This window comes from Strigops habroptila, chromosome 2, assembly GCF_004027225.2.
Source record: "Strigops habroptila isolate Jane chromosome 2, bStrHab1.2.pri, whole genome shotgun sequence".
Taxonomy (NCBI): Eukaryota; Metazoa; Chordata; class Aves; order Psittaciformes; family Psittacidae; genus Strigops; species Strigops habroptila.
The window spans coordinates 106,160,274-106,173,134 of record NC_044278.2 but is presented as its reverse complement, the minus strand read 5'-3'; the positions used below and the strand labels follow the sequence as shown (position 1 = coordinate 106,173,134).

Sequence of the window (12,861 nt, the reverse complement as noted above, 5' to 3'; positions counted from 1 at the left end):
GAGTAGAACAGACAAAATCATGTCATCGCTCTTACAGACTATGTCAGCTCGAAGGGGAAGGGTTTATTGAAACATGTATGGGAAAGCAATATAGCTGGGCTCCTCTACAACCTTTTGTCCAGACAAAACTATCACATTTTATTGGAAAAACAGACTCCAAAAAGTGGCCCTTCAGGATCATATTTCTGTGTAGGATTTGCATAGACCAGATGCAGAATTTTTGCCCATTTTCTACTGGGTACTGGAAGAGTTTTTTATAAACTCCAGTACAGTAGTAGAACAGTAGCTAGTAACAACTATACACATACACTTCCAGTCTGTGAGTAGCAATATCTGTACGTCGTGTCTTGTACGGGATACGCTCACCCAGCCCGCAAGCCGTGATCACACTGCCGTCGTTTCATTCATCTCCTAACCAGCCTCCTGGCGCCCAGCCGCCTCGGCAAGAGCACAGAAGGCAGGGTGGGATGGTGAGAGGTGCATTACTTCATCTGCATGAAAGTAACTGCGGGGTGGGTGGAAACATCTCATAATTAGAGCATGGGACGGAAATTAAGATTTCTACCAACTCCGCCACAGACCGAGTTTGTTATCCTTGGCAGAAAGATCTCCGGCCTCCCTTTGTCCGTCTGCAAAGCCGGGGCAGTAGGGCATGGGGAGACCTGAACAGTGAACGTCCACCCGGCGACCAGCTCAAGGCAGCAGCGGGACCTTCGCCACGCCGGGCGCACCGCTCAGCCCCGCCGCGGACGGTAACGTGTGGGCATTTCGGGAGGGTGTTACTGCGGCCGCCTTCGCCCTGCAGCGGGAACCTGCAACACGGCGAGTGACCCGTGTCCCACTACCACAGGCCGCTGCCCAGGCCGCGCCGGGCCCTCACCATGCAGGGCCGAGCGCCGGGGCGGGCGGTTCCTCTGTCAGGCTCCGTCGCGCCCCGGCAGCAGGTGCCGCCCGCCCGCCCCGGCGCGGCCGCCCCGCAGCGCGGCGGGAGGCGCGTAGGGGGCCCGGCGGGGTGGCTGCAGACCCCGCGGAGCGCTCCTCGCAGCGCCGCGGGCATGAGCCGGGCGGCGGGAGGCGGTGCGGCGGCAGGCGAGGTGAAGGCGACCTTGCCACCGCTACTCCTGCCCGCGGCGGGGCGGGCCGCGCCGCTCACGGCATGCGGCTGCCGGCAGGCTGCAGGTGGGTGGCTGCAGGGCCGCGAGAGACCCGGCCCCGGACGGGGCGGGGTGGGATGCGCGGCTGTCCCCGGCCATGGCGGAGAGGGGAATGCCCGCTCCGCGCTTCCGCCCCGGCGCCGCCCATTGCCGGGGCCGAGCCGGCGCGTGTGTCAACACGGGGCTGTGGTGCCGGCCCTGCCCCCGGCGCCTCCCCGAGGTCGCCCGGCGGAGGTCGCCGGGGCGGCGGAGGCCGCTGCGCGGCCGGGAGGAGCCGCCGCCGCCCGGTGCTGCGCGGGGAGGTAGGAGACAGCCCCGTGTCCCTGCCCCGCCACCCCAGGAGGCCGGCGCCGACCGCCCCACGCCTCGGCAGGCCCCGCGGCCGGCCCCGGCCCTGCGCAAAGTTTTCCTGGAGCTGGGCGCCGCCGACCCCGGCCGGAGCCGCGGGCCGAGCCGGCGGGAGCGGCTGTGCCTCCCCCAGCGCCGGGCCTGCCCGCGGGGCTGCTCCCGGGGGCACGACCGCGGCTGTCCGGAGCTGCAGCTGTCCCGGGGGACACCCGCGCCCGGAGTACCGGGGGCCTGAAAAGGGATTTAAAAGTTATTTCAGGTATTCTACCTCCCCTGCTGTTACCCTGGTTCTGACTTCTGGGTTTGGGTTGGGTTTGTTGGGGTTTTAATAATTCTGTGAGAACAGTGGAGATTTATTCTCCTCACTCTTGGGTGAGAGAACCGGCTGTGTAAGTTGCAGCTTGTGGTAGTTAACCAAACCGTGATAGGCAAGAAACCTCTGAAAGCATTGGCTGCACCGTTCTCACATCTGGCTGTGGCTTTTAAGTTCCAGTTTATCTTAAACATTAATTTTCATTCACCTGTGTGTTTTGGACCTAACTCTGAAGGCATGTCTGAGTAACAGCGCTGGGCATGTACGGTTGTATTTGTGGAGCGGTGACGTTATTCTGTAATGCCCCGGGGGAGGAAACTCTGCCGGGCTGTGTTTGTGCAGCACCTGATGCAGCCGCCCGTGGCCCTGTCTGGCACTCCCGTGCCTGACTCTGCTTCGGTAGCTTTGGTAGGGCCAAATAGCCCTTAAGCAATGGTGTTGCTGAAAGTTAGGTTAAGTAAACCCATCCCACTGAACAGTAGACCACGCTTCTTTAGCAGCAGATGTACTGAAATGTCTTGTTTACTTTTTCTTGTCCTCTTGGTCTGTGTTTGCAAGGCAGAGACATAATTCATAATTGTGGCTCTTATGCAATTAACAACATACTTAAGATAGCAGTAGCATAGTTTTTTGATCTGGAAAGAAAATAAACTATTTAAGTATGTCTGCGTTTTCAAAGTGACAGGGTCCTTTTCCACTGTCTGCTTACCACTTAGCATTTGCCATTGGTGTGAGCCGGTGAGTTCATGGTACCCCTTCTTCCAGTACCGCATTAGACAAATCTTAATGAACTACACTTTCTGTCTGGTGATGCTCCAAGTGAAGTATTACACTTCAACAGAGTGTACTGTAGAGAATAGAGGATTTGTTACGTCAGTTTAAAACACATTTGCAACTATTTGAGGGAAATAGGGAAAGGTTTTTGTGTTTCCCCCCCCGCCCCCCTTCTTTTTTATTAATTACATCAGCTAGTCTTGAGAATTCAAGAACTTTTTTTTTTCCCCCTAATGGAGGTAGTTGAACCAACTCAAAGTATTTCATTTCTCCACAAACCTTCCTGTATTCATGGGTTTAATCCAACATAGTTATTACACCTTTATGACTACACTAGACTTCCAAAGGGCAGCAGTCACTCAGTGTGGTCTTAATATTTGCCTTTACTGTTTGTGATTCTTTTAAAAAGGAAGTTATTGTTTATGAGATCCTCATAGGCATAGCTCCACTAACAATATTCCTAGGCATCTGCAAGTCAAAACATGCTTTAAAAATGTTGTCTTGTACTGTAAATGCAAAGAGAAGTGGAGTTTATTGAAGGTATGCAATTTAAAAACAAACCCCATACTCTCAAGCTGACAGAGCATGAAGGAATTATCCAGACTTGACTCATCTGTGTAGATTGTGCATTTCAGGCTGACTGCTGAGCTGAGCACAGTCCACTGGAGTGATTTCACTGCCTGATTCTCTGGGTTGTACCAACCTTTAAAAACATTAGTGGTGTTCCAGAGCTGTTTAATCTTTTGAAGAAAACTAGGCTTGCAGTTGGGACTTGAAGAGATTGGAGATTCAGTTCAATGTTTGATGAAACCTATTTGCTGTTCAATTTTACATAGGTAAGTTGAAAACCTTATGAGATTTTCTTCTGTGAAATCTTACACATCCTAAGTGAAGTTGAAAATACTCTTTAAGCAAGCTGGGAAAAGGCAATTTGAAGTCAGCAGGAGGTGAAACAAGGAACTTGCTTGGCTCAGGTCTGGTTTTTGTTGTACTCAGAAATGCCTATGGCTAAGCAATTCCGTGTTCGGTAGAAAGGAGATGTGTGATTTAGTTTGACTTCTTTCATTACAGAAGTCATAAAATCTGTTTTGGTATTTTCTGCATCAAGTCCGTAACTTCTGGCTTGAACCAGTAATTTAAAAACAAACAAAAACCCCGAAATCTGCCCTTGAACACTTCAAGTCTCTGTAGTTTCTTTGCTGGTTGCACTTCATTTTTTAATTAAAAGAGATTTCAGTCATGGATCTCTTTGTAGTTTGTATTTTAAGTAATTCTTGAGAACTGAAATGCTTGAAAGAGAGTGGCAGTAGTAAGAAAGAGTAGGAAGAGGTTATAGTAATGAAGAGGAAGGTTAGAAAATGCGTGCTGTGTAAGCTTATGGTGTAAACCTCCTCTTTTTCCTGTTCTGTAAATATTATTCTGCTGCTTTTGCTGTTCTGTGAAGCAGTGTCCCACATGTAGCTAGGAAGTCATGGATAAGGTGTTGGGTTTTTTTAAGTTATTCAAGAGAGATTTCATCATTCACTCATTTCCGTAGTGTTTGTTGCCATGGCAGCTAGCCAGTGGCCTTTATTAGTGATCAAGGTAGCTAACGCTTCAGGTTTTGTCTTGTGGTACTGAAAACTGTACCTGAAGTAAGAAAAAGATGTTGTACAAATTCTGCAGCAAGTTGTTTCTATTAAGAGACTGAAATGTTTCTGTCCTCAGGCTGAAGTTATCATATAGTGGTGCTTTTTATCTCTTATTACATATGTATAGTTATGTTTAAAATGCCTCCTGTCTTCAAGCTTACTAAACATTTACAATAAATGTACTGCTTCTACCATATGTTCGAAGCAAGAAACCCATTAATTGAACAAACCCATATTGTTATGCTAGAAAGAATTGACACTTCATTTTAGTTACTAAATTATATGTTACAGGTAGAATGTAACAAAAGCAGAGGTGAGACGGTGTAACAAGAAGCAGTCATTTTTCTTACCTCCTGGTCTCAAACTGTAGTCATTTCCAGTTAGCATAGATAGAAAATCAATTGTAATCTGCTCATAATTGCTTTCCTGGTAGAGTTATGAGGCATTTCTCCCCCATTATGTCTGTGTCCCCCCACCCCTTCCTCCTTCTTCTTTTTTTATTTCTTTTTTTACCTATTATTTTTTCTCTCCATATTTTTTCCTCTGCATGTGTTGTGGAATAGGCAGCTCTCCAGAGTTAGAGGAGATTTTTCACTGTGAAGCTTTGCATCTTTAAATGGTTTTGTGTGGCAGCTTGAGGCTCTGTCAGAAGGCATGTTCCTTACCATGTTGTTTAGTGATGAGCAGAAATTGACGGAGGTTTTCATAACCTTGGGTCTTTCTGCTTAGATGAACAAGGCATTTCTCTTTTACCTATCAGGATTGATTACTTTAGGTTAGATCACATTTCTTATGTAAAAGGCTGAGCTTGCACTACCAAAAATCCAAATTGTATTTTGCTTAGTATGAAGTGCTGGGCTGGACATTTGACGCTGACTTTCCCGTTCTGCAAGGATATTGTATTCCCCAGTTAAGGAATTACTTTAGCTTTTTGTTAAGAGCTAAAGTAATGGAGCTCAAGCTCCATTCATTCTTGAATCATAGCTGCAGAATGAGAACGTTTTGAAAGAATACTTTAATCTTAGGAGTTGTACTTCTGCTGTCCTGACTGGAAAGGTCTGGACAAGACTTTTTCAAAGTTTGCCCTGGGGAGTAACGAAGCTCACCCTCTGCAACTGCAAGATTCGTCGTTGTTCCAGGTTGCTCACAGCATGTGCCAGACTACCTCTCCTGACTGCCTGACCATTCTAAGGTTGTATTTGCTTGATTTATGATACCAGTGTAACACTTTAAAACTTGACATACATCATCCTTCTCCCTGGGAGGGGAGATATCTGTTTATGTATACAAATGTACACATATACATGTGTGCATGTATCGGTAGATAGATGCAGAATGGAATGTTAGACCATCCCAGAGTCTGCCATCCTTTAAATGTAGAAAGCTCCTATGTGCTCACAAATACAGCTCCCAATACCTCTGTTTTAGCCTAAAGTGATTTGGTTCTGAGTTCTTTCAAGATACGTCCTATACATAAATTTTCTACAAGATTATACACAGTATTTAGAATTTATTCTGTATTAAAGTTATAGTTTTCTTGAGGGTGGATAGTGAGGAAACTAAAGCTATGTTCAGGAGGAAGGGTACTCTTAATAGGAAGTTGGTATTTTGAGAAAAGAGCAGGGGGAGAGGAGGGAGAGGCGAAGCAAGACGTTACATGGTTGGGAGTGCAGGAAAGTTTAATGGACGTTAATAATCCTCCAATGGAAGAAATACAGTAATTTCTTTTGGTATGAAAGGAATGCATTGGGAGGTGGTTGAAAGTTGCAGAGGAGTGCCAGAAAATTGGGGAAGTCAGTGAAGCTGGAGGTGTTCAGCAGTAAATGTGGTGCAGGTTATTGCACATACCTGAAAAGCGGTCTGCTCACTGCGAGTAGGTAAATCTCAGAGGCTGGGAAGAGCCTTAAATCCTTGAGTCCTTTACTAATTGACAGAAACTGTCATGATAGTTCTTAAATGATCATTTGTGTGAGTTTCCTCCCCTGTGAGTTTCCTCCCCTGTGAGCTGTAAAAAGTAATGTGTTAAGTTGCAAAATCAGTTAATCAGTCCCATCAGGCTTTGAAGTTTTGTGATGAGCTGAAAATTTCTATTGTGCTGTGACTTAGAACTTTTATCTTAGGACTAATGAAATTTGGCGGTTTGGTAGAGATTGGCTGGAAAAGGGACAGATTACATTTCCTTTGACAGAAGCTACTTTCCTAGTCTCCTTTTGTTCTGCAAACTGTTAACATAAGTAGCTGGTATCTATAAATCCTCATCTCTGTGCTTTCCTAGTCACCCTGACTCTAGACAGGTTTCTTCAGTTCTTCATCATCTGTAAACCTAATGTTTGAGTCACTGGGTTATCTTACTTAAGCTTTCCAGTATCAACGCATGGCCCCATCCTTGATGAGAGACATTTCTCTTATAAAAAGGACCATCAACACTTTTCATGAAGATCCTCACTTCATCTAAGTGGAGGGTCTGAGAGCCTCATAGTGTGCAGCCATATCCCCTAAGCCCTTTCTGCCTTAAAATGTCCAACTGATTTGAACACCTCAGATGATTTCTCCTTCAGCAATAATTCCTATAGCTACTAATGTCAGATCCACCTCTGGAAATGGTTTGTTCTGGCTAGGGAAGGGCTGAGATGTACAAGTGCCCAGGGCTCTGCACCTGGGTTCACAAGTCTCTAGCAACTGCTTCTGCTGCCATTCTTGCTGGGCTGCCAACTGGGCTTTTGCCACTCTTGCTGAGCTGTGAGTTGGACTCATTAGTGTTTCTGGAACTGTTGCTGTTGGGATTACAGTCTGGGTTTCTTGAAGTTGTGAGCTACAGCCCATGCTTACTGCTGAAAGATTAAAATCAGAGTATTCTGGTTCAGCTGTTGTTTCCCCAGCCACTTGTTTGCTTGTGTCTTAATAGCTTTGTATTGTAGTCATCATGTGGAAGAAAATAACATCTGGTATCATGCATACATTGATGCAACTTCCATCTGGTTCCAGCAAAAGACTTGCATGGCTTGTAAACGTGTTGCAGTGGTGCCTGATAGCTGGAGTTTGACCTTATTACCAGGAGTCATTCAATATGGTGACTTACTTTCTTGTGAGCTCTCTGCCACCTTCTCTGAATTGACCATCACTTATGTTGTAAGTGAAACTTGGCGTAAACTACCCTTGCCTGATAAATTAGGAGAAATTAATCTACAGATCTTCACAGAGATTTAGTATGTGTTTGCATTGTGGAATTACACAGCCTGTCTTTTTCAAGACTCAAAAGAATTGCTTTTTGGCTTTTGATAGTGTTGATACCATGCATAGTCTCTCCTTAAAATTTTGTTCAGTATTTGGTGATGGTCTTCCATCTGATTTGTTTCATAAAACTGGCAGTTCCAACGTTTTGTGAGCTGTGGTAGCAGTCCGTATTTCACACAGGACACCTTGCTGCATTTCAGACATCAGTATGTTACAGATCAATTACCTTTTGATATATACAGCTGTCACAAGAGAGACCTCGGATAAGCAAGCTCATTAGTGTGAGAACAAGCATCATCATCTTAAGGTTGATTTTTCTTGCTGTGCTCTGTGTACTTCTGTGAGCAGTTTAAATTGTTCATCTGCAGCTTGAATATGCTTGTTGGTATGCCTATGGGAGCTCTGGGGAGAGAACGTTCATAGCAGGCAGACTGAAAACAGATGCCTCCAGTGGGCATTGTAAATAGAGTTTAGTTCATCTGCTGACATGGAATCCTTTTGTGGAAAGTAAAGCCTCATCTCTTGATAAGTGCAAGATGATGTTGCAAAAATAGGTAATAAGGCCAAATAGGCTGTGTTAGCAAGAGCATAGCCAGCAGATCAAGCAGAGTGATCATTTGCCTCTTTTTGGCACTGATGAGATTGCATTTGGAACACTGTGTCCAGTTTTGGTCTATAAAGGACAGGTGAAGATGCTGGCTTCATGGAGCAAGTCTGGTGCATGGCTACTAGGGTGGTTAGGGGGGAGAAGTACATCGTGTGCAAGGAGGGACTGGGAGAGCTGAATTTGCTCAGCCTTACTAAGAGAAGACTAACGGGGATCTTATTGCTGTCTTCAGCTGCATAATGTGAGGACATGGAGAAGACAAAGTACTTTATTCAGAGGCATGCAGCAAAGAAACAAGAGACAGCAGTCACAAGTTACGGTAAAGATATTCTGGCTGGAGATGAAGAAAAGTGTCACCATGAGGATACTTAAACACTGGGACGGGTGCCTGGGGAGGTTGCTCAGAAGCTGACTTGAAAAAGGTGCTGAGCAACCTACTGTAGTTGACCCTGTGTTGAGGTGGGGGTTTGTTGGACTAGCTGATCTCAGGAGATACCTTTTAAACTAAATTATTCTAAATGTTAATAGCATCACCAGTTCTGAATGAAGCCTTCCCATTTGTATCTGTCATTGTCAGATCTAACTTCATGACAGGGTGGGACTCTGAAAAGCAAAACGTGAGCTCTGGGGGCCAGAAAGGGCTTGAAATACTAACCTTAATGAAGGAATCTACAGGTATTCATGTTACTAAAATCTAGTCAGCTTTCCAAGTTAAGAAAAAGAAAGAAAAAAGAAGAAAAAATATTTATTAAGTGGAGACTAAATGTAAGGAAATTTGGTCTGCGATATTAATTTCTGCTTTAAAAATTGCAAATTTCTGAGCTCAGGATGAAATGACTCCGAGATTCTGAAGACCTACAAAAATGATGTGAAATCACTAACAGACGGTTTGTCGCTTTTTGATAGATAAGGTTATTAAACAGAGTGAGCTAGCTGTTTTATTAACTTACAAAATACCAGGATTTGAAAGCCTGGTGTACCTAGTTCAGTGTGGGGCCTTCCTAGTGGTCTCTTCTGAGTTCAGTAAATCTGAAGAAAAGCCTTACCTAAATGACCAATAATAAGATAGACTTCTGTGTAGCTATTTTCTTTCTATTTATTTTTGAACTTGGATTTGCAGCTACAGTAACCCACTTTCTGTAAGATCTGGCTATTGCTGCTGCTTGTCAGGTCTATTAAAAGCTTTCCCAGAAAGTAAGAAATAATTCTACGCTAAGTGTGTCTCGACACACTGCATGACCATTTCTTTCTTCCCTGATTCTTAACTTACTAAATCTGGGTAAAAAATGGGACCTTAACGTATTTTCTGGCTCTTTCATCCCAGTAGAGAGTAAATGGCAAGGCTGAAAGTCTTGCAGAAAATCCGCTGCTGGCAGCTCGCTTGCAGAAGGCTCCGGTCCAAAATGACAACTGCAGCCATGTGGTACAGGCACAGGAATTGTCTCTCAAACAAGCATAACCCTATGAAGCCATTTAGGGCGACGCAGAGTCCAACCAACACCTTGAACTCCGTCCAGGAACCCTGGAGATTATGGAGCTCTGTTGCCAGCAGAATGACCTGAAACACAACCTGGCCGTGTCGCTAGACAGTTTGAGAGGCCTATTTTCCTCTGACAAGCCTTTCAAACTCTTAATAATAGTCTGTGGCACAGATAAAAGATGTTAGGTTGACTAGCTAAGTCTCTTAAATTTGTATTTAAATGAAGAGAATACTTTTTTCTTTCACATAACCATGTTAGTTTTGTTAGAGGATTTTCTTCTGACAGAACAAATTTGAATAAAAGTACTTTGCTAAGCATGACGGCGTACACTTTGTACAGTTGTAGCCATTGTCTGGCCACCCAATATTGTCACAGGGAAAGTTAATTAGACAGTTCAAATTTTCATGCTCAGAAAGCATCCAGACAGCGTGACTCATTCTAGAAGTGGGAAGAGATCAAATCGAACATGTATTGCTGGAAACTTTCTTTTCCTAGAGTGTTTTGTATCTCAGTGTCTCTGCTTCAATTCATAAATAATAAAATTAAGGAAGAAATTAAAGAGAGTGCCCTCCAGCAGTAATTCTAAAATAAACACTGTTCCCCCATTTGTTGTGCAGATCGGCAGCATGTTCCGCACTGCCCTGGTGTGAATGAGAACAGTTGCTTAACAGCCATCTTAGTGCATGGCAGGGGTTTTCAGTGTTTTCTGGCTTGCAGACCCCTTAAAACTTTGCAGTGGAGCTGGAAGGCCCAGCGTCGAAGTAGCTGAACTGCAGGTTGGATTTTCTTGGGTTTCTTTGGCAAAGTGTAAAAATAGGATAGACCCTTCATAGGTGTCTATAGACTGGAATTTGAAAACCAGTGGCCAGTGATTTTTTTCTTTCTTTTCTCTCTTTTTAAGGATTTTTAATTTGGGTCATTTTCTTAATAACTTCAAATGGTTTAGGCTCTTGCACCCCCCAGATGGGCAGAAACACATACAAGATACTGTATTAAGTGCAGTTTTAAAGACAGCTAAAAAGACTACTAGACCTATCTCTCAGTGCTGGTGACAGCTGTTGTATTCTTCCCTTGTATTTGTATTTTTAATTTTTTTATTTTTTTATTTTTTTTCCGGACAGGAGACAGTAACTGAGGCTTCGGCCCTAAAGGGAGACTCACAGGATGATGTGGGTCTTACACATGGCAGTATCAGAGCAGGGAGTGAGGGGATTCTACCACTATGAACACAGGTGTAGTTGCAAAATTGAACCTTAACTGGTCAACCTGCGGAAATGGTCATGTTGCTTATGTCCCTAGTGAAGGAAAACATTTCCGTGACTTTGGGTGTAGGGCTCTGGGGTATGTGTTCCCCAAAAAACCCGAAGAATTTCTGGTCATGTGATTTACTGTCCTTGTAAACAAGACTTCTATGATCCTGCCATCTGTGTGCATATGCCCTGGTGTACTGGTGCAGGTATGGTTATAGTGACTTGTATGTTTGTGCCAGGTTTTAACCACTCTGGAGTTGGAGCATCCACTTAAAGATGGGAAAATTCTTGCGTCTCTGTCCTTGTGGAGGAGAAGACCAGTGGTGTCTTGGGCTGAGTTAGGAGGGGTGGTGCAGCAGGTCAGGGAGGTGATCATTCTCCTCTGTTCAGCCCTGATGAGACACCCCTGGAGTGCTGTGACCAGTGCTGGGCTCCCCAGCACGAGAGACCTGGGCATGCTGGAGAGAGTCTAACAGAGGGCCACAAAAATGATTAAGGGACTGGAGCATCTCTCCTATGGGGAAAGGCTGAGAGATCTGGGACTGTTCAGCCCGGAGAAGAGAAGGCTTGGGGGAATCTTATCAGTGTGTATAAATACCTGAAGGGAGGGTATAAAAAGGGCAGAACCAGGCTCTTTTCAGTGGTGCCCAGGGACAGGACCAGAGGCAGTGGGTACAGGCTGAAACACAGAGCTGTGAACATCAGGAAATACTTTTTTACTGTGAGGGTGACCGAGCAGTGGCATGGGTTGCCCAGGGATGTTGCAGGGCCTCAATGATTATCGATACTCAGCTGCTGTCTGGAGAGGGCCCTGGGCAACTGGCTCAACGTGGCCCTGCTTGAGCAGGGGAGTTGGACCAGATGACCTCTCTTCCAACCTCAGTGATTATGTGGAACTGTGGAAGGAGTGTTACCTAAGGATCCATGCCTACAATGGATATCCAGAATTATGGTGCTGAGGCAACTAGGTTTTCATTGTCCTCTTAGGTAAATGTAGTATGTTTTTATTTTGTCTCCTGATCAAAACTATTTACTTTCAAAATCAAAGTCTTAGCTTCAGAAAACCTATGTCAGGAGCTGCTTCTCTGTGTGATACTGACAGGTAATGCCAGTGGCTTTGCTGTTGCAGAATGCTGCTCTATGCTTTCTCTGTGGTTGGCTGGTATGGCTCAAGCCTGTTGGGCTCCTAATGTAGGCAAACTGTGCAGTTAGGTGCAGCTGCAGGCGGGCACCTTGTCATCTCATGATGAACAGTTTATGGTCATGGCCTTTGCCTACCCACAGACAAGGAAGGACCGGATCCGTTTATACCCGTGGTTAGCAACAAAATAATCACTACTTATGATAAAACTTAGGGTTTTCCTCTTCAAAACATATTAGAGGATGACATGATAAATGTTGCAACAGTTTGCTCAAGTCTTGCATGCAGTCAGTAGTGGTCATCTAACAGGATTATACTAGAAATTGCAGATGTTCTAACCTTTTAAGGTGACCGTCTGCTGGAAAATGCAGCTCTGCTTTTTTAAATTTTAAGGATGACTAGAGACAACTGAGTCTTCTTTGAAAGAGTGACAGAACTCTTCACTGCTTTGTTTCAATGCATTTGACAGTGCATATTTTCCTACAGAGAAATTACACTGCATTTGACAATACAATTGATCCTTTTTAAATATGATTTTTAAAGGCTAGTTATTCTCTGAGCAAAGCATTACTGATCTTTACTGCAATGCCATTTTTTAATGAATTCTAGGGACTTTTTACTAGTCATTTAATTCACTGCTCCCTACAGCTGTAGAGTGGTGGTGGGGTTTTGTTTTTTTTGGCTGTCTAGATACGGCCTAGAGCACCACTTATTCCTTAAAACTAAGTAAACTTCTTTCAAAGTGTTCTTCTTAAAATAGTTTGCATCTCTTAACATACTAACTGGAAAAGAAGAATTTCTATTGTATTGCCACTTCCTAATTTTAAAGATAAGCATCTCCCTTGCAGCTCCCAAGTCCAACAGTAAATGTAGGATATTTTGCAATGCCACAGCAGTGAGATTTGTCTGTAGCATACAATCTTCATTT

At 44.6% G+C, this 12,861-nt stretch overlaps 1 protein-coding gene across 2 annotated transcripts in view; it reads left to right on the top strand.

The window, feature by feature from the left end:
• Window positions 1-349: 349 nt before the first annotated feature.
• The window catches only part of ZC3H12C (zinc finger CCCH-type containing 12C), a 43,756-nt gene continuing 31,244 nt past the window's right edge, over window positions 350-12,861 (top strand). Inside the window, exon 1 of one of the 2 annotated variants that reach the window (XM_030477115.1) lies at window positions 350-752. The gene's annotated coding sequence lies outside the window, so the exon portion shown is untranslated. Of the gene's footprint in view, window positions 753-1,357; window positions 1,762-12,861 lie in introns of those variants that run through there. The other variant, XM_030477116.1, reaches the window with a different exon arrangement.